The following is a 25,272-nucleotide window of genomic DNA, read 5'->3' as shown; positions in this document are numbered from 1 at the left end:
GCTGCCGGGCTGCGGGGCCGCGGCGGCGGCGGCGGCGTCGGGGGCCGGGAGCGGCTCCGCGAGGCTCGTGGGGCCGCGGGGAGGCTGGGGGCGCTGGGGGCGCTGCGCGGGGCAGCGCCGGCGCCGGGAGCTGTCCGTGGAGCAGCGCCTGGCGCTGTGTGGCGGCAGCTGCTGTCCCCGCGCGTGGCTTCAGCGGTGCCTGGGGGCGATGGCGATGGCGGCGCTTGGCCGGGTGCCAGCGGTGAGCCTCACGGACGGGCTGGAGGCGAGTCGTCAGGGGATCTTCCCCGGAAAGGCTGGAAGCACGGATGTCCTCGCGCCGCTTTGGCCTTCAGCGGGCCAGCGGGCTCTTGTGCCCATGCGGTGTAAATGAGCCTTCCTGCGCTGCGGTGCTGAGGCTTCCCCGTTTGTAGAGTCCTGGCTTCCTTGGTGGGCATTTGAGAGCTCCCCGGAAGAAGGCACCGAGGGGCCCCGTGTGTTTGTGCCGGGGGCGCTTGGGGGCTGTTGTATAGCGCCTGGACAGAGGGTTTGGAGAGCTGCCAGGTCGCAGCCAACAGGTGCCCCCGGCCCCTCTGCAGTTGTGAGGCTCTCGACCTGCCTGTGTGACCTGGGGAAGGCTTCCGAGATCTGCGCTGGCCGCTTTGGCTCGCAAAGCGCTGTTGGCGAGTGCCCCCGAGCCAGTGGCTGCTGCAAAGCCCGGGGGCATGATGGGGTTGAGTTTACAGCTTGTGTGAACTCCAGGGCGTCCCTTCCCCCAGCAGCTCTGTGCCTGCTGACATTTATGCCCATACGGTGCCAGTGCAGACACCCGCTAGGTGTCTGCAAGGTGCACGGGAGCAGAAGTATGGCGTAATTATATGTTCCCCGTCATTCACCACCCTTCAAATCAGCAGTCGTCTATGGAAATACTTAATGAGAACTGTTCCCGTCTCGGCTTGGTTACAGATGCGGCTGTAGTGGGCGTTTATCCAGCTTCTCAGCTGCATCCTGTTGCTGAGCCTTGGGGTCTTCCCAGGGGTACGTAGTCCATTTTTACTTCCCTGAAAGAAGAAGAACTTACGTTGTACTATTCTGTTGACATGAAATTGTACTTCATACTTGCTCTTCAGGTCGTCCAAGGGCTTTAGAGCCGTGGGGGCGCCCCAGGGGTAAGTTGTGAGCATTTCTTTACTTTGAGAGCTGCCAGGTGCCAGGCCAAAGGTCATCTCTGCCCCTCCACAGCTTTGAGACTCTCGACCTGCATATATGTCCCATGTCATGACGTGACCCCCCCCTTCCATTCATTACACCTGCTTTGTGAAGAAGCTGGTAGCAGCTTGTAAGGAAAACTGGCCACCTATGTGTTGGCTTTCTGCTCTGCCTGTAGGTAATGGTTATCCAGATTTTCAGCTGTACCCTCTTCCCGAGCCTCGGGAGGATCCGCGGGGTAGGTAGTCAAGATGCATTCACTTCACAGAAGAAGCTTTTCCGTTTCCAACTTTTCTTGGTGTGGAGTGTAACTGAATAAGTGCTTGGCTGCTGCTCGCACAGACGGAAGAGCAGAGTGGGACTCGGGAGGCCTTCAGAGATGTGCCTCGGGGCGCTTTGCCTTGCAGAGTCTTTGTGCTGCTTCCAAAGCCTGCTGCAAAGCCAGCGGGCTTGTTGGGGTTGAGTTTACAGCTTGTGTGAACTGCAGGGTGTGCTTTCCCGCGGCAGCTCTGTGCCTGCTTAGATTGGTACCCATACGGTGCCTGGGCACGCACGTGGTGAGCGTCTGCAAGATGCTCGTGAGTGGAAGGGCAAGACAAGTGCCTAGCTGTGATTCTGTGTTCCCCGCCGTCGTTCACTACCATTCAAATCTGAAGAAGCATATGGAAATCTGTGTAATGGGAGTTGTTCCTATGTGTGTTTGGTTACAGGTGTGGGCATAGGCGATGGACCTTTGTCTTCTCCTCTGGACCCTGGATTTGAACCTGGAGGTGAGTAGTCAGCAGACAGTCAGTTGAACAAATAGGCCTTTCTTTTCTCACTCTGTAGCGCCCTCCTGAGGAAGCCAAAGTCTGCAGCACACATCCCCTGACCAAAGGGCAGCAGAACAACTAGGGGTAACGCTGGTTCGGTCTTCCACCGGCCCGCGGGCTCCTGTGCGTGAGCAATGTAAATGATCCTTGTTGTCCTCCGGTTCTACAGCTTGCCTGCTGGTAAAGTTCTGGTTTCCCTGGTGTGTGTTAGAGACCTCCGCAGAAGGAAGCACCAAGGGGCCGGGTGTTTGTCCTGGGGGTGCTTGGGGGCTGTCGGGTAGCGCCTTGAAGGAGGATTTGGAGAGGTGCCAGGTCCCAGCCAACAAGTCCCCCTGGCCCTCCTGCAGCTGGGAGACTCTCGACCTACATGTGTGTCCCCCATTGCCCTTCCGGAAGTTCACGGCAAGTCACTTCTGCGGAAGTATGTGGCACCACGTGATGAAAACTTGTCTTGTCTGTGTTTGCTTACAGGCGTTCCTGCAGGCAGTGGCCTTCCAGCTGCTCAGCTGGATCCCATCTCTGAGCCTGAGGGGCATGCGAGGAGTAAGCGGTGGAGATTTATTCACTTCCTGGAATGAGCATTTTGTTTGAGAGTTTTATTCATGGGCCGTGTAGCTTAATTCCTTGGCCGAGGCTCATGCCTGCAGAGGAGCAGAGTGGGCTTTGGGAGGGCTTCAGAGATGTACGGTGGGTGTTCTGCCTGGCTCCTCCAGCCTTGTGCTTCTTGCAGCGCCTACAGCAAAGGCAGCAGGTTTTGGGGGTTGAGGTTACAGCTTGTGTGAACTGCAGGGCATCCTTTCCCCGCATGCTCAGATTTGTAGCCACATGGTGCCTTTGCAGGTACCCGATAAGTGTTTGCAGAAGACTCAGGAGTGGAAGGGCGGGACAAGTGCCTTGGTCTAATGATACATTCCATGCTCATTGACTCCCATTCAAATCTGAAGCAGCCTACGGAAAGAGCTCTGCTCGTCTCTTTGGTTACAGATGTGGCCGTAGAGGATGTCTCTGCAGCTTCTCAGCTGGATGCAGGTTTAGAGACTCTGGGGAATCGTGCAGGTGGGTCGTGACTATTCTCCTACTGTTTTGGTTTACTTGAAAGAAGCAGCATTTCTTTGTGCATGTCTCGTTCATGTGAAATTCAGCTTCATCCTTTCTGTTTAGGTCCTCGGCGAAAGGAAAAGTCTTCTCAGAAATCTTCTGAAGTCCTCCAGGAAATCTTGAAGGACTTGGAGAGAGCAGCTGGTGGGTAGATTTCACTGTGTGTTAAGCGCAATCATTGTAAACCCGAGGTTTTAGAAACAGGAATGGATAAGCTGTAGCTTACGCAGGAGAAAGGGATTGAGCAGAGCCTTGCCGCAGTGACGCACCATTTCACACCTTGCAGGCGCTGGCAAGCTGCAGAGCTTGTTCGGGGTCTCTTCTACGAGCGTGTTCTTCACCATGTTTGTGAAAGCGCCCTGGATATAGAGCGGCAAGAGCTTGGGGCTCAGTGCACTCTATGTGACTGCTGTGCGTACTGTGTGGTGGATTTGGCGTGATGAGCCTTATTGAATGCTTTCCTTCGAAGAGAGCAGGAAAAAGCTGTAGCCGGTTCAGCTGGGAAAAAGGCCTTCTGAGAAACAAGGCTCATCATGCCAAATCTCTCTTGCCAAGTCTCAAAAAGGCACCAAGTGGAATGGGAACGAGAGGATCACATGCAATTGTCTCGTCTCCCCACCCAAACAGCCGGTGTTGCTGCCCGTATTGGTTATCTGGAAGATTTTGTGCGCTTTGATTTTTCTCTACAAAGGACACATTGTTTGGGCTAGTGACCGGGTGCCCGCCCTGAAACGCCAGGTTTTGTTTCTGAGGTTTTTCCTGAAGCCTTTTGAAAAGTATTGCCTCCTGAAGATACCGTGAGGAAGTGGATGAGGAACAGTTCCTTCTAATCAAGCTGTCTTGCTTTCTTTCCAAAGAGAATCATCAGGAGACCCTGGAGAAGGAGACCTTTCCGGCAGTCCCTGATGAAGAAGGAGAGGCAACTCAAGCAGCGGGCATGCCAGGTACTTGCTGTCCATTGTCATCTGGTGTAGGAACTCCAAATCCCTGTGTGTCTGCAGGCTCTTCCCTGGGGGCCCACTACTGCACAGCATGTCAGCAACCAAATGTTCAAGTATGAGGGCGCCGGAAGTGTTCTGAAACAAGCCAGGAGCAGCTTTCTGAAGATGACTTTTGTCTCTGGCGTGTGGAGATGATTGCAATTAGTGTGCCCGAGATGTGCATAGCAACCTTTGTGGGTCCTGTTAGACAGCCTCACTTCCCCCCCACCCCAAGCAGCTCCCAGGGATTTCGGGGCTTTGCCATTTGGGGAACGAGGCAGTTTTAACCACGTTGAGTGCAGGTTCCACAGGCTCCACAACTCTTAATCGACTCGACCTCCTGCCGTGTCTGCATCTCAGAACTTGCAGGGAGTCCCCAGAGGCCCTAGGCACAGAAGGAGCACAGAGTGGGATGCCTGCTGTGAAAGGAGGTCCCGAGCGATGCCCTGATTCAGCGGTCGGGCAGGGGTTTGGAGGGAAGCTCGTCCGTCCTTCTGCATGCTGTGTGCCTGAGCAGTGCTGAGGCTTTACCTCTCTCTGATTCTTGACAGGGCTTCCAAGTGTGTCACGGCCCGGGGAAGCCCTCCACGACAGGAAATACTCCTTTTTTCCAAAGCACCGAGGTACTGAGCAGTCTTGCAGGGATGCCTAAGTGAGAGAGTTGTTCTGAAGATGTGGAGCACACAAGTGGTGTTTGGAAGAGCGGAGGGCGGAGGAAGGGGAGGTGGTGCCTGTGTTGGAGAAAAGGCAAAGGGAGAGAGCCAGGTTCAGGTGTCTCCTTTGCTGCCGGCCGCCCCAGAGGAGCCGGCCCTGGCTGCTGGGCTGGGGAGCGCAGCCAGCACCATTTCAGCTGGAGCCGGCCCGCGGTGTAGCCAGGAATACCGGTGTCACGGGCTATGGAAGCCAGAGCCCAAGAGAGCCTGACTCTTTCCCCTTGGGGCAAGTGTGCCGCCCGGGGAGGGAAGAGTCGGAGTGGCACTCCCTGGACCCGGGATGGCTTTTGTCCACGTCACTCAAAGGAGTTATTGGTAAAGCAGATGAGCACCGCCGAGTGCTCTCCGCCTGGCCTAATGAGTCTTGTTCAATGGGACGACTTGTCCCAAAGGGTCAGAGCATGCCTCCGTGCAGCAGCACTTTTGAGCCTCAGAAAGGCGAGAGAGCACCAAAGGAATTGTGGGATGTAAAGGATCGCCAGAAAGGGGGAGCAAACCCATCCAATTGGGAGAACTGGATTATGGCCATCGCAGAACGTAAGCAAGGCTGAGAGGCTAAAGAGCGACTCCAAAGCGTGCTCATTTGCAGTGACTTGGGCACTTTTTGCTGCTACTGAAACCAAGGAAGCGTTGCAGTCCCCGAGATTTCACTCCTTCAGAGATGCTAAGAAAGGGGAAAAAGGAAATTTCCTGGGAATGTCAAACACATTGTGAGATTATCAGCAGTTCAGAACACAGTAACATATGGCCTTATGTAATTTCCTCCAGGTTTGGCGAGTGAGAGAAGCGCAGCTGCTGCAGAGCCAAAAGACGTGTGGAAGCATCGCGCGATAGGCACTGCAGCAGCCTTGGGGATCCTTGTGGCTGGAGCAGTGTTGTGCTGCCTAGTTATTTTGCTGCGGAGGAAGAGGAAACGGTGCGTGTGCTTTTTTCCCCTAAAATTCTGTATTAGACGGCTGCTATTAGTACGGAAGAGTTTACAGATGTAGTCTTCAGGAGGGCAAAGTTAGCTGTTGACGGCGCTCTCCTGAGATTTCTGGTGTAAGATTTTCTATTTGGCCCCTTAGTTCGTAGCAATGAGTATTCTTTGCTGAAAGCCATTCCTGCTGTTGCCAGTATTACCTAATACTGACACTGTTGCTAAAAGAGAAGACGCAGGCACAGACGAAGGCAAAGCCAAGTCAGGAAGAGAAACAAAGAAGGGCGAGATTGCCATAGAAAGTAAGAACTGCAATAGCTACAGTCCACTATGAGGGAATTTGGCGACAGAAATCACCTTGTTATCTAATGCCATTAATTCCAAATGTGCTGCTCAGCCTAGCTGTCATTGCAGCAGAAGTTGTGATCTGGTTTCCTTGGGGATGCCCTGGGTAGTCGCTGTCAGTCAAATATTACAAGTTGAGTATTGGTCTTTGTCAGGCGCGCTGAGAAGTAAGACTAGGCAGTTCTCCTAGATTCTGGCATACTGTGCAGTACTTCAGTCCCCGCTGTTTCTCAGAGTTCGATCCCCCTCCCAGCGTGTGCAGAGAAGGCAGGTCAATGTGGTACGGGCCAAGAAGAACTTGAGAGGCCGCTAGGCTTGGGTGGCCGGTGCAGGGGAGCAAAACCAGCGCTGTGTGGGTGCAAGTGTGCCCTGTTTTCTACGTGTAGCTTTCGGTACCCCACAGCTCCTACTCGGAGGCAGGGTGCCAGGCACCACGGGGGCTGCACGCCGCTCCGCCGGCACCCTCGCATCAGCTGTGGCCTGGCCCAGCCAGGCGGCCGATGGGGCCCGGAGCAGCAGCCCTCGGAGCCCGTCCACACCGCGGGGCTGCTGCGCCCCGGCAGCTCCAGGCTCTCCGGCGCCCTGGGACCCACAGCCTGCGTGTCCTGAACAGCCACCTCTCCCCGCAGGAACCTCCGCGCAGCCCAGAGATCCGGCGCAGACGCCAGCGGCCGCCTCTCACGCCGGGACAACTGGCCCCCCACCCCGGCGCCCGGGAGACCTGGACCCAACGCCAGCGGCCGCCCCTCGCCCCCGGAAAACCGCCCCGGCCGCCCCAGAGAAGGGGACCCGCCACGCGCGGGCAGCCGCCCACCCCGGCCGCCCCGGCCGCCCCCGCCGCGGCCCTCGCGGCCCCCCAGCACTGCGCCGGCACCTGGGCACCAGCAGCCAACGGCCGCGGCCCAGATGCAGCCGTGGGCGAAGCAGCAGCTGCCACCCGCTGTGCCCGGTGCCGTCCAGCCCCCTGCAAAACCGCCTCCCCGGCCCCCCGGCCCCCCGCCTGTGCTTCCCTGCTCCTGCACTGGAACCAGCTGGAGCCGGTCGAAACCTGGGGGCATTTAGGTCCGGTCGTGGAGGCAGCCAACGATTATATCATAATATCTATAAACTGCCCAGCCGGCAGCAGTCAGGACCCAGGAGGCACAGGCCTGCAGCCCCTCTTGCCCTTCAGCTGCAGCCAAGGGGCTGCGGGAGCTCTCCCCAGGATGGAGCGCAGCTCAGGAGGTAGGGAGCGTGGGAAGACTCACTTCAAGAGCTCGCTCCTGATCTCCGCTGAAATGCTAGTGTGGACGTATGCGTAGGGAGAGCACCCAGTGACCTTCAGACATGACGGAGGCTGGCCAGGGAGGTCCTGCCTGGGAAATTCATGGTGGGGCTGAGCCAGAATATAGTCCAGGCAGACAGAAGCTAAATCGCCAACCTCTAGCAGTTCTTCTGAACGTGCAAATGACAATTTATTCTGGGCTCTCAATTCTTAAAGAATTGAGCACAATTTTTCACAGGCAGGAAAAATGCCATATTTGGAGCCAGAGGGCAAACTGCTCCCAAACTTGAAGTCCTTGCATCAATAGCTTGGGATCAGTACAGCCTCCAACAACAGCCACCAGCATCTTCTGACCTTAGCACTTCTGACCTGTTTTCCCTCAAACTTGCATGTGAACTGAACTCTTTTGGCAATGCAGCACTTCATCCAGGGTAGCTATATCCTGGCAAAGCTGTAGGCACTAGAGAAATGGATCTTATGGTGGAAACTGCTGGAGAGAAGCGCTGGGAAATGCTGTGCACATGCTGAAAAGGTACAGAGTCGCCATTATAGCTGCTGTAAATAACCTGTGCCTACTGTACTGTTACAAGCTGAAAGGAAAATATGGGTGAGTTATCGCAGCAAAAAACCACCATTCGGGGGCTTTTGTTTGAATTCACTACCTGCTACGGATGACTTTTACACTTGTCCCAGCTTCTTTTTTAAGCAACCAACTGGGTGGATAAAGTGTACCTCAAATGTAATGTAATACTGCATTTGAGGAATGAAATGGACCATTTCTGATGCCCGAACGTGACACTGATGCAGCACCCCAGCAAGCTCTGTAAAAAATTCAAAGAGATGGTATGTTAAAGACCAAAAGGACAGTGATAGCCATCAAACCAGCTTGGCAATGGCTTTTTTTTTTTTTGCCAAACGGAGTACCCCACAAAACAGCCACTAAACTTGGATGGTAACTGCAATACTGGCTGGTAACGCAAGACCAAAGAACTTTGCGCAATGAACTTCTTGAAAACAGAGCCAAAGAGGATGCTGGCTGTGTGATCAGACAGCGCTGAAAACCTGCGGAGCATCACAAGAGAAGAAGACCCTTGCAGTCCCCCAAGAGACCAAAATACAGTGAATGCTGCATGCACTCTTTGGTAGAAAGTCTAAGACTACAGATCCGCAGTTGCTTCTTCTTTCACTCTCCTCAGATCTCTTGCAATGAGCCTTCAAAGACAGAGGTAGCATAATCTGCATTACTTAATTACACTGAGACCAAAATGGAGGATGGCTGTGACGGGACCGGGCAGTTCATGACTCAGGTGTTCCAGGCTCCGTTCCTCATGCCACCACAGAGACACAGGGGCAAGTCATCCTGACAGCCTCAGCTGCTCACCTGTAGAAGAGGGTATCTCTGTTGCAGAAGGGTAGGCTCAAGAAAACCAGCAATGGCATAATTCTCCAGTATGTGCATATTCAACGTTCTGGAACTAGGCGGTTGTCTGGGGAGAGGAAGACCTCTCTCTCGGCAGCTGCCAAACTGATCGTGCTGCTGTAGACGAGCACACGAGACTGCTACAGAAGGAATGCTGCCTTTTCATATGCTGCGATGTTACAGAACCATACGCTGCGCTGAATGATAGACCAACAAGCTCCTCTGTTCTTCATTCCTCACACCTTTGCAGGAAGACTGCCTCCAACATCTTGTGTTGCATCAACTTGAAACAGGGTCAATGAAAATAACTTCCCGGGTTGGCCAAAGAGCAGAAATTCCTTAACATTGGTGATGAGAGTGTATTTGTATTCCTTCTTCAGACTACTGACACGAAAAGAGCAAGCTTGACCTTACTGCCTGTAATTCCTCCTTTAAAGGATTAAAATCCCGGGTGTTCATATGGTTCGGGAACGGGGAATAAAGCTATCCTAGAAAGAGAAGGCGACCTCTAGGGAGTGGGCAAAGTCCCTCCAGCTGCTCCTTCCATCCATCCCTCCAGCCAGAAGCCAGACCATGTCTTTGTCAACACACTCCCCTTTCTCGGGGGTACACACCCAGAGAAGCCCACGCTGGCCTCCTTCCGACAGCAACAGCTATAAGGGCCTGGCCAGCATGCTAAACAACGGTGGTGTTTAACGTGCAGCCGAAACGGAAGGTGGTGAGCAATGGAGCTTTTATCTGCAAACAACTGCTCCACAGCAAAGCACAAGAAATGCCTCCCGGCAGGGGGAAATAGGAACAAAGACCCAACTTCCTTCTGAGAAAAAACAAAGCCCTCACAATGGGAGATGCTTGCAGTCTGAAAACTGCGGGCTGAGGAAAATAAGATTGGTTACCTGCCCCCTTGTCTCAAAGGAGTCCAAAAGGGAGAACACCGAAACACACTGGCTTGGAGTCAGAGAAGCGCTCACTGGGCACAGAGAAATAACAGTAAAGTAAATGCCACTTCCCAGGAACAGGAGGGAAACGGAGTCACGCCAAAAAGTCCCACAGACCAGCTCTGTGAATCGGAGCAGACTCAACAAGAGCCTCTTTCCCAGCCGTCTCCAGAGGCAGAGGCGTTCTTTGCCTCCTCACGTCTAACTAAACCCACAGCAAAGTGCCTCAGAGCTGAAGAGCAGCCTTGGACTCTGCAAATAAGGAGGCAACAAGCTCTGAGAAGAAACAAATACTGTGCCAGCGCCTGCATGTCCACACTTTGTTCCAAAGCCACCTACTTGCCATTGGAAACTTGGGTCCTGCAGGAAGAGAAGTATTTGCACCTCGGGCATCTTAAACTCGTGTCCAGGCGGACGATTCACGTCCACGCCTGGGAAGGGGCAGAACCCACCTGCGTGCTAGTTATGGCCGGTCTTGCAGAAGAGAGCCCTTCACGCTCCTGTGATGTCGTTGTAGAAGTCGGGGGACGCGCAAGCCGAACCATGAGTAAAGACAGAAATGCCTCCCTGCCTGTGCGCATTCTTCTGGGCCACTGATTCTTTCCTCTGAGACCTTTCCTGCCTCCCCTGCCCCCAAGCTTTTGTGACTCAGAAATCACTCAACATCACCTTGAATGGACAAGAGGAAATGTAATCAATGCACTTTGCCTGGAAGAGCTTGTGCTTAAGACACAGGGTCCGTGCTTCTGCTAGGAAAGCCAGGGGCAGGTGGCTGGGCAGGCTCAGCTCTGCTGCTCCACCGCAGCCCACGAATGCCAGCTCTACCAGAAGGTGTGAAAAATGCAGGAAGCTCCCTGCCCTTCCGTTCTCTTTCCTGCCCTTCCCAAAGGTGCTGTTCCCCTGATCACCAGGGCCACAAACAGTCACTCCTGCCTTAGAGAGGGACACCTACAGGCCAATACCTTATTGCCAAGACTGCAAGCCATCAGTTGACTACACCACGAGTGTCCCAGCTCTTCAAAGGACACAGCACAAAGGTGAGGGTTTTACCTGCACCAGTGTTGGGCACCCCCATGCTCGTAGCCAAAAGAGTTAAGGAAGAAGTAGACGATTTGCTTACACTACTCGAGGGAAAGGCAAGCAAAGAGCTTGCGTATTCGCCACTCCCATCAGGAACAGAGCAGCAATGGCCGGAGAAGGGAAGCTCTCCAGCCAGTCAAGGAGTTCCTGCTTGGGGATTTCTCTTAAGAGGCACGTGGCTGAAAACACCCGGGATGCGGGCCTCTAGTAGCTGTGGTACTGTAACACCAAAGCTGTGCAAAACTCATACAAGCAACACTAAACATGGACACTGACATTTCCGCTTTACCCCTCTACTCCCACCAGCCAAAAAGGTCCCAATTCTAAACACCTAGACCCATCTTGGTAAACGTTACCATGCCACAAAGAAGTGTATCCCTCCGGAGCTAGAGTTACTGAGAGACGTGCAGCTAGGTCCGAAAAGGCAAGCCTGAGTCAGCACCCGTGCTCAGAGATTCTACGATCTTCTCGGCTCAGAAGCGCCACCTGAAGGTCCCAAGCCCTTCTGAGCACACCAGAGCTGCTACACTGCACACCTTGCACGTCCTTCTCCAACAGCTGCTCCTCCTAGCTGAGCCTCTTCTGCTCTGCTCGGAACTAAGCCAGAGCACCGGCGATGCGGGAGGGGAAAACACCCAACTTGGGAAGGCTTGTTACTTGCAGCACAGGAGAAAGGGAAACACAGGGGACAGTGGGAAGGCCTCAAGGAAGCTGAACAAAAGGGAATGGAGAAGGACCAGGCAGTAGGAGGCAGCTTGCCTCTCTCTCCTGCTCCCTCTGCTATTCAGCTTCAGAAAGGTCTCTTTTGAAAGCTGCTCTCCCTGCCTCAGAGCCAGCCTGAGTCGAGGCTACAGTTTTTCCTCAAGTCACACTGCATCTGTGAGCTCCTGAAGTCCACAGGTGGCCTGGTAAACAGGTCTGAGGGACTCCGTAATTGAAACAGGCAGACACACAGTTTGGGGTCTCTCAAGGGGGAGGGCAATGGCAGTATTCTCCAGTTGCCTGCTTTTTCCTTCTCAGCATGAGGAGCGCAGAGTGGGAAGACACGCAAGCCATCCTCACAAAGTCCAGCTTCCAGTGCCAGGATATGGGAGCGCGTCAGGAACTCCTTCTTGCCGAGAGCAGCAAAAGCCACCAGGAGCACAAAGGGACACGAGACCCTGTTTGGTTCCGGTTGTGCACAAGGCTCAGTGAGGCTAGAAATTTTTCTCTTAAGCTAAACCTAAACATTCAGTGACACCAGTAAGAGACAAGGAGTCAAAATCATATCTTTCTGGTCATTGTGCAGCTCCTCAAACACCTTCATCAAAAAGAAAAAAGAACCAAATAACACCCCCCTAGGCCAGTAGCTGACATGCTAAGCAGGGCCAGAACATGTTTGCTAGATACATGCTAGAGCAACGATCGAAAGAGGCAATGTTTTCTGGATTTCCGGGTAAAATCTGTGCAAGAAGTCCCCCGCCAGGAGTGCATCTTTCAGGCCGTAGCATGAAGTTAGACATAGAAGAGCTAGCGTGTGCTACCTGGTGTAGTCTTAAGACAGGGTTGTTGAGAAAAGTAATGGTAAGCACAAGGAGGGAACGCTGGTGGAGGGAAGGTGAAATGTGTACAAGGAAAATAGACCTGAGCACTTCTTTTATGCCGTGCCGAACCTTAATGCTCTATACCAAAAGGAATGTATATTCAAAGTGCTCAGGTTTCGCAGAGTTGCCACTGTGTGGATTATTTGTTTCTATCTTAAACATACAGAAAACAATCTCTATCCAACTCTTCTACCTGCTCCATTCTGAACTTGCAGTTAGGAAACTCGACGTTTTCTCTGACGTCAAAACTAGAACCCTGCGATGCAACAAAGCTAGGCATAAAAGAGATTGTGTTACAGAAAAGTAAAGGCTACAAAGGCAACTAAAATGTTATATTGCCTCAGTTTCCCTTCTTTATTTATCTTCTGTCTTCAGATCAAGAAGGATACTGCAGCTTAATTTATTAAGCATCCATAAAGCAGTATGTTTCAGATGAAAACCCATTTGATGAAGAATACGTAATGTGTATAAGCAGCAGCTGGAAAGCCAGCGAAGTCACAGAGCTTCGCATGGGCTGAGCCATGTACCCAGAAGATCTCCATCATATGATTGGGATCTGTCAACAATAAAAGGACAAAACATCTACAGACTTGGCCGGCACCTTCTTCTGTTACACTCCATGACTGAACTTTACTAATCCTTAAAGCACACTCTGCTAATTTGTTAGATGTAAATTAGAAAGTGCAGTCTACAAAAGTAAAATGACTTTAGCTGTATTATGACAGTGTTCCTACTGCTTGGCTCTTCCACAAAAACACCTGCCTTGAAAAGAGTCACTTCACTGCTTGCTTTCTTCTTTCCAGAGAAGAACTCCACAAGTGACCTGGGGAGCTCGACATGAAGAGGGGAGGGTGGGAAGGCACACAAGCCAGCCTCACAAAGTCCAGCCTCCGGTGCCAGGAGGCACCTTTGGTGCTGATGATAGCAAACTGGGAGGAGTGGCTGATACCCCAGAGGGCTGTGCTGCCATTCAGAGAGACCTGGACAGGCTGGAGAGCTGGGCAGAGAGGAACCTCCTGAAGTTCAGCAAAGGCAGGTGCAGGTTCCTGCACCTACGGAGGAATAACCCCATGCACCAGTCCAGGTTGGGGGTTGACCTGCTGGAAAGCAGCTCTGCCGAGAAGGAGCTGGGAGTGCTGGTGGACACCAAGTTGACCATGAGGCAGCAATGTGCCCTTGTGGCCAAGAAGGCCAATGGGATCCTGGGGTGCATGAGGAAGAGTGTTGCCAGCAGGCTGAGGGAGGTGATCCTGCCCCTCTCCTCAGCCCTGGTGAGGCCACATCTGGAGTCCTGCGTCCAGTTCTGGGCTCCCCAGTACAAGAGGGATGTGGCGCTACTGGAGCGAGTCCAGCGAAGGGCTACAAAGGTGATTAGGGGACTGGAGCATCTCTCTTATGAGGAAAGGCTGTGAGAGCTGGGCCTGTTCAGCCTGGAGAAGAGAAGGCTGAGAGGAGATCTTATCAACGTGTACAAGTATCTGAAGGGAGGGTGTCAAGAGGATGGGGCCAGACTCTGTTCAGTGGTGCCCAGCGACAGCACAAGAGGCAACGGGCACAAACTGAAACACAGGCAGGTCCATCTGAACATGAGGAGAAACTTCTTCCCTGTGAGGGTGACACAGGGCACTGGCACAGGTTGCCCAGGGAGGTTGTGGAGTCTCCTTCTCCGGAGATACTCAAAACCTGCCTGGACGCGATCCTGTGCAAGGCGCTGTAGGTGACGCTGCTTGAGCAGGGGGTTGGACTAGATGATCTCCAGAGGTGCCTGCCAGCCTCAGCCGTGCTGTGCCTCTGTGATTCCGGGCAGGAGAGCTGCTCCGGGCCTAAATCGTAACCGTTCAAACTCCTTCCGCAGTGCAGGTCGCCAGGTCAGTGGATAATTTTCCCGAGCTCAGCTACCAGCGGCGCCGGGGCTGCGGCCGCTTTTCCCCGGGCGACGGCGCAAGCGGCCGGGAGCCGCCGCGGCGCTGCCCTGTCGCCGGCGCCTGTCAAACGCGCGCTGCTCGGGGAGGGCCCGGGCCGGGGGCGCCGGGGGTCCCTGGGCGGCTCCGGCGCGGGGTGACGCCGCCCGGCCCCGGCCCCGGCCCCGGCCCCGGCTGCGGCTCCGGCTCCTGCCCGCGGCCGGGCAGCGGCGGCAGCGGCAGCAGGAGCAGGCAGCGGCGGGCAGCGGGGTCCCGCGGAGGGCCGGGGCCGGGGGGGGCAGCCGGGGCACTAGCTCTGCCGCGGGGGCACCGGGAGAACCGGGCCGGCCCGCGTCTGTGCGCGGGGCAGAGGAGCCGGAGGCCCGGGCCGCCCCCGCCGGGAGCCGGGAGCCGCGGCCGCCGGGAGCCGCGCGCCGAGGCCGGGACGCGCCGGGAGGGGACGGGGGAGCCGCGGGGCTCCCGCAGCGGCGCCGGCGGTGCCCGGGGCAGCGGGCGAGGCCGGGGCGGCGGGGCCGGGCCTGGGCGCTCCCCGAGGGGCACAGGGGGTCTCTCCGCCGCCCCGGGAGCCGCGGGGGCCCGTCCCGGGCCGGGGCTGCCCCGGGGGGCTCGGGCTGGCCCCGGCGCCCGACGGGACGGGACAGGCCGGGGAGCCCCGGGGAGGGCGGCTGCGAGCGCTCCCGGGACGCGTCTTCCCTTCCCTTCCCTTCCCTTCCCGCCGCGGGAGCCGGGAGCGGCGGGGCCGCAGCTGCCGCACCGGGACCAGGACTGGGACCAGGACCGGGACCGGGACCGGGACCGAGCCCGCCGGAGCCGCCGCCGGGAGCGAGAGCCGCAGGAGCCGCGGCCGCACCGGAGCTGCCGCTCGGGCCGAGGCCCCGGGCCAAAGCTGCCGGCTGCTGCCCGGCGCCGCCCCGGTGCGGGGCCCCCGCGGGAGCGACGCGGCCGGGAAGCAGCCGCTGCCCCGGGCACAGGGACGGCGCCGCGTCCCGCTGGGGCAGCCCCGAGCCCAGCGGCGGGGAAGGGGGGTCCGGCGCCGAGCGAGCGCGGGGGCACGGAAGCGGCGCCGAGCCGGGCGCTCGTGGCTGTTGCCTGGTGCCGACTCCTGAGCTCAGGGATTTGGGAGCAGTGGGAGCAATTAGCTCCTGGGCACTGGGGCAGTGTTGACTAAGGAGCTCACAGCTGTTCCCTGAACGGGGACCAAGGTGCTGCTGGACATGGACTCAGGACGTGGGAGCTTCTGCAGACTGAAGCCAGGCTGACTAAAGAGCTTCCGAATACTGAATGCTGTTGACCAAGGAGCTGATGGCTATGGAGTCCAGAGGGACTAACCAGCTACTACTGATTCAAGAATTAGAGGCTAGTTGGTTAATTCTTAGGGAAAGTGGTGACAAGGCCACAGATCAGTCACTGTCACAGCTTGGAGATTGTTCCACTATTGACTGATGCCATCAGTCTTGAACAAAGAGCTGCTGTGCACCGCATCAACGTTGACTAATGAGTTTATTAATACTCAATAAACGCTGACCAATTTGCTTCTGTACAGTGAATCAATGTTGACTAATTAGTTAAGATACAGTTATTGTTTAGGAAGCACTGAAAGTCTGGGATGAAAGTTGAATAAATACTGGCTCTGGAAGATGGTGTCTCCTGGTGTTGCCTCCCCCCAAAACCACTTTTGCGCCAGAAACTCTCTCAGACGCGAGGTTTGGCCTGGTGCATGCCAGCCTCCCTGCCCTGGGGGCACTTGTGGATGGACCCCCCCCCCTTCGGGGAGGGTCCATGCACCCTCCCTCCCTCCCCCCCTCCATCCCACCGCCTCCCCCCCACCCCAAAAAGGGCCCCCTCAGCCTCCCCTTTGGGGCTGGAAACAGCTGAACTCACCTCCATTTCCAAGTCCCCAAAACGCAGCACTTGGTCTCTGTTTTCAACCCCTAAAACAGCCCCCTGAGCCTCCATTCCTGACCCCAACAAGGCAGCACTTAATCCCTGCTTGGAGCTCAAACACGCAGGGATCAGGCTCTCCGAGTAACAAAAGCCACCCCTAAGCCACCATTTGTGGAACCAGAAACGCAGCGCTTGGCCTCTGTTTTCCACCCCCAAAAGCAGCACTTGGCTTCTGATTCTGAGCTCAGAAACCCAGGACTGAGCTGTTTGGGGGGGCTGAAAACAGAGACAGACAAAGCTAGCGCCCTTGGCTGCTGCGCTGCACAGCTGTCACACTGCCTTGATGCCAGCTAAGAACTCGTACAGAGGGGAACGGGAGGGAAGAGAGACCCCCACTGGGCAACCCTTTCAGGGGACCGGGCCCTCCTTTGGGCTTTCCTAGTTACAAAGCATGCAGTGGTTGGAGACAAAATCCACTGCTGGTCGGCTGAGGGCGTCTGCTTGGACAATGAGATTTTGAACAGGAAGGCATCGGCCACTTTAGGCCCTCTCCTAAGAATAGCCTTGCCCAGCCCAAAAGGGCCCCTCTTCTCAACTGGGTCCCTCTTCCAAAGAGCTTCAAGCAAACCATCAGCAGCCCAGCGACTGCCAGCTCCCACCTCACCCCCGCAGCAAACACAGCTGCGCACAAAAGCCCTAAACACAAACAGCAAAGGAGAACAGGGCAGGGAAAGCGCACGAGGGACCCGGCTCAGAGCAAGGTCCTTTCCAGCACGGCAAAATTGAAGATGCTTCCGTCCTCCGGAGCACCGTAGGCAGAAATGGCAGCAGACCTGCTTCTGTGCAGCCGGATTAAATCCTTCAAGCAGCAACCTGGGGAGAAGGCTGGGCCTCGAGTGTCAGACCCACACTAAGCAGGGGGGGCTCTGCTTTGGGAAGCCACAGGGCCTAACACAGAACTGTTGCTTCTCTGTCACCGGACACAGCCCCTCTGCCCCCCATTTCCTTCCTTTAGGGGTACATGCACAGAAGAAAGGCCCTTTCTTTTACTCCCACAAGTCACATGAAAGCAAGCCTTGGGTTTTACAGCAAGGCCCAAGCAAGGCATGAAGAGGAAGGGACTTCTCAAATAAAAGGGCAACTCCCTGTCTCCAGGTCGGCAGAAACGCCTGCGAGCACTAACAGCCTGATCAAGGAGGGCAAGCAGGCGCCTCGGGACTGAGCGAGCAAGGAAACGCAACGCTCCCCTTGCCTCGACGCTCAAGCTCACCGAGGCGGAAGGAGGGAGGCCAGACCCCACAGCGTCCAGCTGACCACGGCACAGCGCCAAAAGGGGCTGCAGGAAGAAAGCTTTGGGCAGGGCAGCACCCTGGTACACCGCACAGATCCTGCCCGGCGTGGCGCTGCCCACCACTTCTCCACAGCCATTGCCGCACAGTTAGAGTTAAGGACAAAGCCGCGGGGCTGCCTGCTCGCCCCGTACGCACCAGCCACCCAGCCATCGACACGTGGCAAGCACTGCTCTCCGGGCTCGCTCCTGGCAGCGGGGAAGCGCAGCCGGAGCGCGGTACCTTGGGACACCATCACTCCCCAGGGCACACTCTTCCCTGCAGGGCACCTGACCCCAAACTAGCTCCGCAGTGAGCGCAGACGCTGCGGCTGGGGCAGCACTCATGCTGCAGCAGAGTTTTGTGGCTCTGGCACGGCCGTGGCTCTGCTCAGCACCCGGGCGCCGCCAGGCAGGACTCGCACAGCGCAAGTGGCCGGGCACAGAGCTCCTCGCCGCCTGCAGCCCCACACAAAGTGCCCCGGCCTCAGCCCACCCCACAGCAGACCCCTCAGCGCTGGGCTCCTCACAGCGCCTGATCCCAGCCCCGCAGCCTGGGGCCCCAGGGAACAGGCCCTGCTCTGCCCACTTCGGCTGCCTGCGCTTGCACCGGCTCTTTACTACTTTCAAATGCCCGGCCCAGCACCAGCTGTTAAAGCAACTTGCCCAGAACCTCCACGCAGCCTAAACTAGACGCTGCTTTGGGGAAAACTCCTTGGGCCTGGCTTAGAGAGGCTGCCTTTATTCCAGCAGCTGATCCTGGGCGCCACCTACACGAGCCCTCACCCTTTCCACTGCGCTTGCAACTTCTTCAGCCTTTCAGCCTTCTCAACCCTTTTTTGCCCTTTCCGCTGAGAAGCCCCTAATGGAATCACGCTATAGCGAGAGGACTCACTCTGCGCAGAGAGCAAGAAGGGTTTGTACTCGATTCCAACAGTCAAGAAACCTTTTCCTCAAAAGCTGCGCATCCACTGCAAAGGAGATTCACGGGGCCCCAAACTACGGTCAGGAAGCGCTGCTGTATCCGAGTGACTTTCCTTACTACCATCCACACCCAGCTCCGTTTGCTTTAAGGTTATCACTGCCCCTGCAGCAACTTAGTGATCTAGAGGGAAGGCATTGAGTTACGGGTAATCTGAAGGTTGGGCATCCTGCGGTGAATTTATTGTGGGGTTTGGGTTTTTTTTTTTTAATTTCAAGTTTTATATGCCAGGCATGCACAGAATCTCCCCTTAGGCTCAAGCAGATACAAAACAGCTCTGTCGCAGTTTTCACAGTGCCAAGCTCATACATTCCTCCTATGGCATGACCAAGCCAAGAGCTGTCCTTTAAGAGAGAGAGAGAAAGAGAGAGAGAGAGAAATGAATCACCCCCCTATTCAGAACCAGATGAGGAGGTAAAAAAAAAAAAAAAATACCCCAAAGCTTGGGGGGAGGGGGGACAAAACCCCACCCAGCCCACGAAGATATTCTGGTACTAACCCTGCTGGGGCAGCTGCTAGCACAACTGCTTGCCAACCAAAGGGCATTAGCCCAACCAGCGTGTCAGCACAGCTGACCCAGGAAGGCTCGTGCACGCACAGCATGGCGCGCGCAGTGATTCCCTTTGCCTGCATTGACCTGACAGGGGGTTGGTAATTCTGCTTTGCCTCAACTGCTGCAAAAACAACAAACCTTTTCCGAAAGCCAGGCGGAGAGCTGATGGCATTGGAGCAGCTCAGTCTCAGGGGAGAAATCCAGCAATACCTGACCAAAAGAGAACTGGAAGCACAGGCTCAGTGTCGCTGCCCACATCCCCCCTTCAAAATGCACCTCCCCCTCCCTACCCCTGGCTGTGTCCATTCCTGCCCTCCCATGCCACCCCCATCCTCATCCCACCCACATCCACCCACTAGTCTTCCCCTAAAAGGGGGAAAAAAAAACATGCAAACACACACACACACACACACACACACACACACTGCTTGCTGGTCCACACAGCCTCAGTTTTCTCAGGAGGTCTGACACAAACTGGACAAGGCAGCAAGGCTGAGCTCTTCCCAAGCACTGTCTGACCTGGGGGACTCAGCAGGACCAAGCCTTTGGGGGGGGGGGACCTTGCAGCAGCAGCAAGGACAGGGGAAAAACACTCCAGCGTCTTGGACAAGGAGGAGTTTGAGACCTACACGGGACAGTTGCAGCCTAATATTCCTCACTCTAACTTGTAAGGGAGGGAAACAAGCCTTTGCTTTAAAGAAGAGAGGAAGAACCAGACTTGGTGTTTGCTCTGCAGGGGATGGGCTGAGCCTGTCCCTGCAGAGCACAGGGCTGGGAGCAGGCTGGGCAGCCAAGACATTCGGAGGCCTGTCTCCTCCCTGCTGCTGCCTGAGCCGTCCATGGTGGCTGCTCTCACCCGGCTGCCCTGGTCCTTGCTCTGTGCCAGGGCCATGGAGGTGAGGAGCTCTCTGGCACAGGCCTTCTCTCTCGCAAGGTGTTACGGCGCCCGGCACAAAGGGGCCCTGGATTTCACTACAGCCTCCTCGAGCAAAGGCAGGAAATGTTAGTGTGTCCTTTCTTTCCTTTCCTCTCCCCCAGGCTTTTTAAGGTCTTCCCATCCTCGGTGAGGGCTTTTACACACAGTCATTCACCCCTCAGGCTGTCAGCTCAGGGTTTTGGGGCGCTGAAAAAGCCAGAGGTTTCAAAGGGAGAGGAAAAGCCAGGGCAGTGAGCCCTTTTGGGTTTCTTCCTCCCCTGGGCTCAGGCTGGGCAGCTGATGGGTAGGGCTTGACTAGGTTCCCCTCCAGGGGAGGGGAAAGGTGCCTGCTGAGTTGGAAGGCAACTCAGCTGGGCTTCTGGGGACCATCTTCTCAGCAAGGGAGAGGAATTGCTCATGGTGTTTCTGCAGTCTCTTGTAGCTGAGCTGGAGAGCAGCTCAAAGGAGAAGCTCTTCATTCAGAGCAACATAGCCCCAACCTTCTCCGTACAATCTTGTCTGATCTGTTTTTTTATGGGAAAAGCTACTTCGTGACACAGCAATACTCCCAGTTCATCAGGTTGTACCTTGAGACAGCTTTTCCTGGGTTCTTTTCTGTTCATCTTTGGATTTCTCCAGTTGCTTTTACTTTCATGGTCTTATCAACTTCTCAGTAGACAGATGTGCACAGCACTTTGAACAGCAGTTCTTGAACTGATTTTCTGTGGGGCAGCCTTCTTCAACTTAATCGCTACCTCCTTTTATGCCCTCTTATTTGATTTATGGAAGCAGAATACATAAAGCACATTTGGACACCTTGCACTTGCTTGGAGAACCTTTTCTTCAGCCAACAACATCAATGGTGAGGACCAGGACGCGAGATGGGGGGCAGTCCTGTGAGCCCATCATTGGGTGAAACGTGACCCGTTGTGCCTGGAGTGATTTTTGGAGCAGGCATTCATGCCAGCTCTTCTCACAGTGGTTGTATTTTTCAAGTGCTTCTTGGTGTTTCTCCTGTTAATGGGAGAAGGATTTGCAGGAGCACAGAGAAGAGCCTGCTCTCCAGCAGGCAACTCAAATGCTCTGTGACCTTACTTTCTTCACGGTCATATTTGGCCCTCCAGCAGCTGCCTCATAAACCTGTCTGCAGAGAACTTGCATCCTGTCCTCAGGCAGCCTTTGCGGCAGTGGAGGGGGAGGATATGTTCCCTTTGCATGGGTGCCACCAAAGGTCTGAATTCTTCACCCACCTGAGGGGCACTTTAAAGAGGGCCCGAGGTGACCGCGGGTTATGGTATTTGGCCTGCTCAGAGCCTGTGTGATTATTGGCAGTGGTGCCATCTGCCTGCTCCTTTGCGGGTTTAGCATCTGGCCCCAATTTACTGCCTTGTCCTCTCCTGCTTTTCCCCACTGCTGCCTGTGTCCTTGACCTCTGCCCAAGGGAGGCATGGCGCCGCTGCTTGCAATGCATGCTGCGACACCTCATCAGGGGGCTGCTAAGGTCCTACAGAGGCACATGCTCACCCAGAGGGGCCTCCCCTTGCTCTCTGCCTTCTTCAGGCCACTCTGCAAGCGCTCGTGCCCATCGCAGCCACAGTCCCTGGCACTGCAGTCTCAAGGCTGCCAAATGTCACCCCACTGCACTGCACCTGCAGTTCTCTTTCAGTCACTGGCAAGTCAAGGGCCAGCGAGGACTGCTCAGGGCTGCTCCACCTCTGGGGGGTATCTAGGGTTAAGGCCAGCTCTGCGGCATGCTCCTCTTGCAAGGTTCTTGCACTCTGCTCCTGGGCAAGCTGCAGCATCCGTTGCTCCTGGGGGCAGGAGGCAGCCCTGCCTAGGTGGTTCTCAGCCTTCTTCTGAGGCCTCGTAGGGACGACGTTACATGTCCACGTGCTCTGCAAATTGCTTGTGCATCCAATGAGCCCTTATCCCAGGCAGGTACGTATTCAAGGATCCTGGCAGGGACACCAACCCATAAAGAGAATAGACTTTGGTCAGTTGGACTCACCTGGAGAGCTGACCATGCAGGATGATGTGCATGCTTCATCTTGATGGCTCTGATCGAAATCCAGCCCAGGAAGCTGTTGCTCTCCGATACGTGACAGTGCATGCAGAAGGCTCTCGGACAGCGCGCAGAGGGATGCCACACAGGAACCTAGAGAAGGAGAGCACAGAAGGTAGCAGATCCTCATGAGCACACAGAAACAACTCCAAGCTCCTCCAGAAGCATGCTTTGCTACCTGTAACTCCTTGTACCTCGCTCCTTGCTTCTCCTTTCCCATACACTTTGCTACTTGTAACTTTCCACCAGTTTAACCCTGTCATGACCCTCCGCATCTCCCCCTTCCTTTAATTACTGAAAGGCTAAGGCAGTATGAACTTGCAGGGTCATGACTTGCTTCATGCTCCGGTCAATCATTCTTTGTACGCAATTCCATAAGCATGGCACACACATTAGTATTGCAACAAATACAAAAACTATAATAAGTCCTAGAATCAGGATGCGTTTTAACCAAGGTCCTACAGCAAGCATATTCAACCAATCAAACATTCCCCATACGTTTTTCCCATCATCTTCTTGCAATTGTTTTGTTAATGCCTTCAATCTTGCAATGCTCGTATGTGCTGACTCAGAATGATCACTCAGATTCATACAACACATTCCCTCAAAATCCTGACAGCCACGGCCTTGGGCCAATAGCAAAAAATCGATCGCAGCCCCATTCTGCAAGGTGGCATGCCTAACTGAATCTACGTCTGTTAACAGGGCGTTCAAAGCAGTACTAGTAGCATTTGCTTCCTCTGCAAGCCAGCATCCTAATTTGTTAAGTTGTGATAAAGCGGGAGCAGTTCCTACTCCTGCAAAAACACTACTCAAGACACGCTTAGTTGGGTCCCACAATTCTATGTCGCTACTACAGTCTGATGTAAAGCTGTGGGTGGACCGTTGTGTCCGAACATGGGCAGTTCCATCAATTAACAACTTTTCGGGATGGAACAATGTCAGAAGCCCAAAGGTACATGGGCCTCCCACTTAATAGGATACTGCTTTTGTCTTACCGGTTTAGCTCCAGATTTTAGAACAACCTTCACTGGTTTCGCCAGTTTAGACCTACCTGGAATTCCGCTAGCCCATACAACTGGTAAAACTGCATCCTATTAAAAGCTATCGAGGCCACTTCTAACATTTTCCCCAGATCTCTCAAATCTGCCCCCTCTAATTTTTCAAGTTTCCTTCTTATGTCTGGGCCAATTGTCCCATAAAAATTGAAGCTAGCTGCTGGGCTTCCTCTGGTTTCTCAGGATCCAGGCTGGCAGATTTCCTGGCAGTAACTTCTAATCGTTCCATAAAAGCAGATGGGGATTCACTCGGTTCTTGTCTGACCTCATTTATTTTGGACCAATTAACTGCTTTTGGCCTACCATGTTTTACACCATACAATATCCATTTCTGATATCTTATTACAAGTCCCCGGGGTCCTGGCAGGTTAGGATCCCACCCCGGGTCTGTAGCAGGAAAATTCTGATCTAGCATCCCCTGCAAATCCCCACCAGCAAGTGCTCCTTCCACTTGCTTCCGAGCAGTGTTTAATACCTTCTTCTTTTCAGTATCATCTAGCAGGGTGTCTAATATTACCTGTAAATCATTCCAGTCTGGATCCTGAGTCCTAATTAGAGTTTCAAACACTTCTGCCACTTTCTATGGATCTTCTCTATAGTTCCCTGCTATTTCCTTCCAGGACCTTAACTCCATTATAGAGAAAGGCACTTGAACTGTTACAGGTCCAGTATTTCCAACCACCTGCCGAAGGGCAGCCTGTAAAACCTCCCCCGCTTCCCCTTGTTGTCCTCTTGTTCTCCCTGCAATCGGGCTAAATCCTTCTGCCTCTTCAGCCTCCCCAACAACATCCTCGACATTCCCCACACACTTCTGTTGGGGGGGCCATCAACAGCTCCAAATCCCTCGCCTCCTCCTATTTACACTTTAAACATCTCTTTCCGATACTACAAGCAGAACAACACCTTTTCAAATTTCAACCCTTTCCCTCCTTCTCTAATGCTAGAATCATTGGATCCTTTGGAATCATCCCACAATCTTTCTGCCATTCAGAGTGGTTTCTTAATGCGAAAAACAAATCTACATACATTACTTCATCCCATTTCCCCTCCCTCCAGCAAAACAACATTAATTGTAATATGGTATTGTAGTTTACAGTTCCATTTTTAGGCCAATTGTTCTCTGGGTAAGTGTACCTCCTGGTGGACCTGCTGCCTCTCTCCAATGCTTTAAAATACATCCCAGAGGTGAATTCTTCAAAACGGCCGCCGCCGCAAGAGCCGGCCGCCGCCGCCGCCGCAAGAGCCGGCCGCCGCCGCCGCCGCAAGAGCCGGCCGCCGCCGCCGCCGCAAGAGCCGGCCGCCGCCGCCGCCGCAAGAGCCGGCCGCCGCCGCCGCCGCAAGAGCCGGCCGCCGCCGCCGCCGCAAGAGCCGGCCGCCGCCGCCGCCGCAAAAGCCGGCCGCCGCCGCCGCCGCAAAAGCCGGCCGCCGCCGCCGCCGCAAAAGCCGGCCGCCGCCGCCGCCGCAAAAGCCGGCCGCCGCCGCCGCCGCAAAAGCCGGCCGCCGCCGCCGCCGCAAAAGCCGGCCGCCGCCGCCGCCGCAAAAGCCGGCCGCCGCCGCCGACGCAAAAGCCAGCCGCCGCCGACGCAAAAGCCAGCCGCCGCCGACGCAAAAGCCAGCCGCCGCCGACGCAAAAGCCAGCCGCCGCCGACGCAAAAGCCAGCGCCGTCGTTCTGGATACACAGGACCAAGAAAGCTACGTAAGCAAATGACCAGGTCACTGCTCCGAGGCTCATTCTCACAATTGCATGCAGCTCCCTTTGCCCCACTCCGCAGACATCACGCTCCCTTGCCAACTTCTCACCCCTCAGAGGTGCTGGCAAGGGGCCTGTTTGGAAGTGAGACTAAGTCCCAGTGTCCTGGGGTTTCTTCCTCCCCTGGGCTCAGGCTGCGCAGCTGATCGGTAGGGCTTGACTAGGTTCCCCTCCAGGGCAGGGGAAAGGTGCCTGCTGAGTTGGAAGGCAACTCAGCTGGGCTTCTGGGGACCATCTTCTCAGCAAGGGAGAGGAATTGCTCATGGTGCCTCAGCAGCCTTTTGTAGCTGAGCTGGGGAGCAGCTCAAAGGAGAAGCTCTTCATTCGAAGCAACGTAGCCCCAACGTTCCCTGAAGGAGTTTCAGGAGCACAGAGAAGAGCCTGCTCTCCAGCAGGCAACTCAAATGCTCTGTGACCTTGCCTTCTTCACGGTCATATTTGGCCCTCCAGCAGCTGCCTCATAAACCTGTCTGCGGA

The sequence above is a fragment of the Apteryx mantelli genome, chromosome 3 (assembly GCF_036417845.1).
Source record: "Apteryx mantelli isolate bAptMan1 chromosome 3, bAptMan1.hap1, whole genome shotgun sequence".
NCBI lineage: Eukaryota > Metazoa > Chordata > Aves > Apterygiformes > Apterygidae > Apteryx > Apteryx mantelli.
This window is presented reverse-complemented; position numbering follows the sequence as displayed.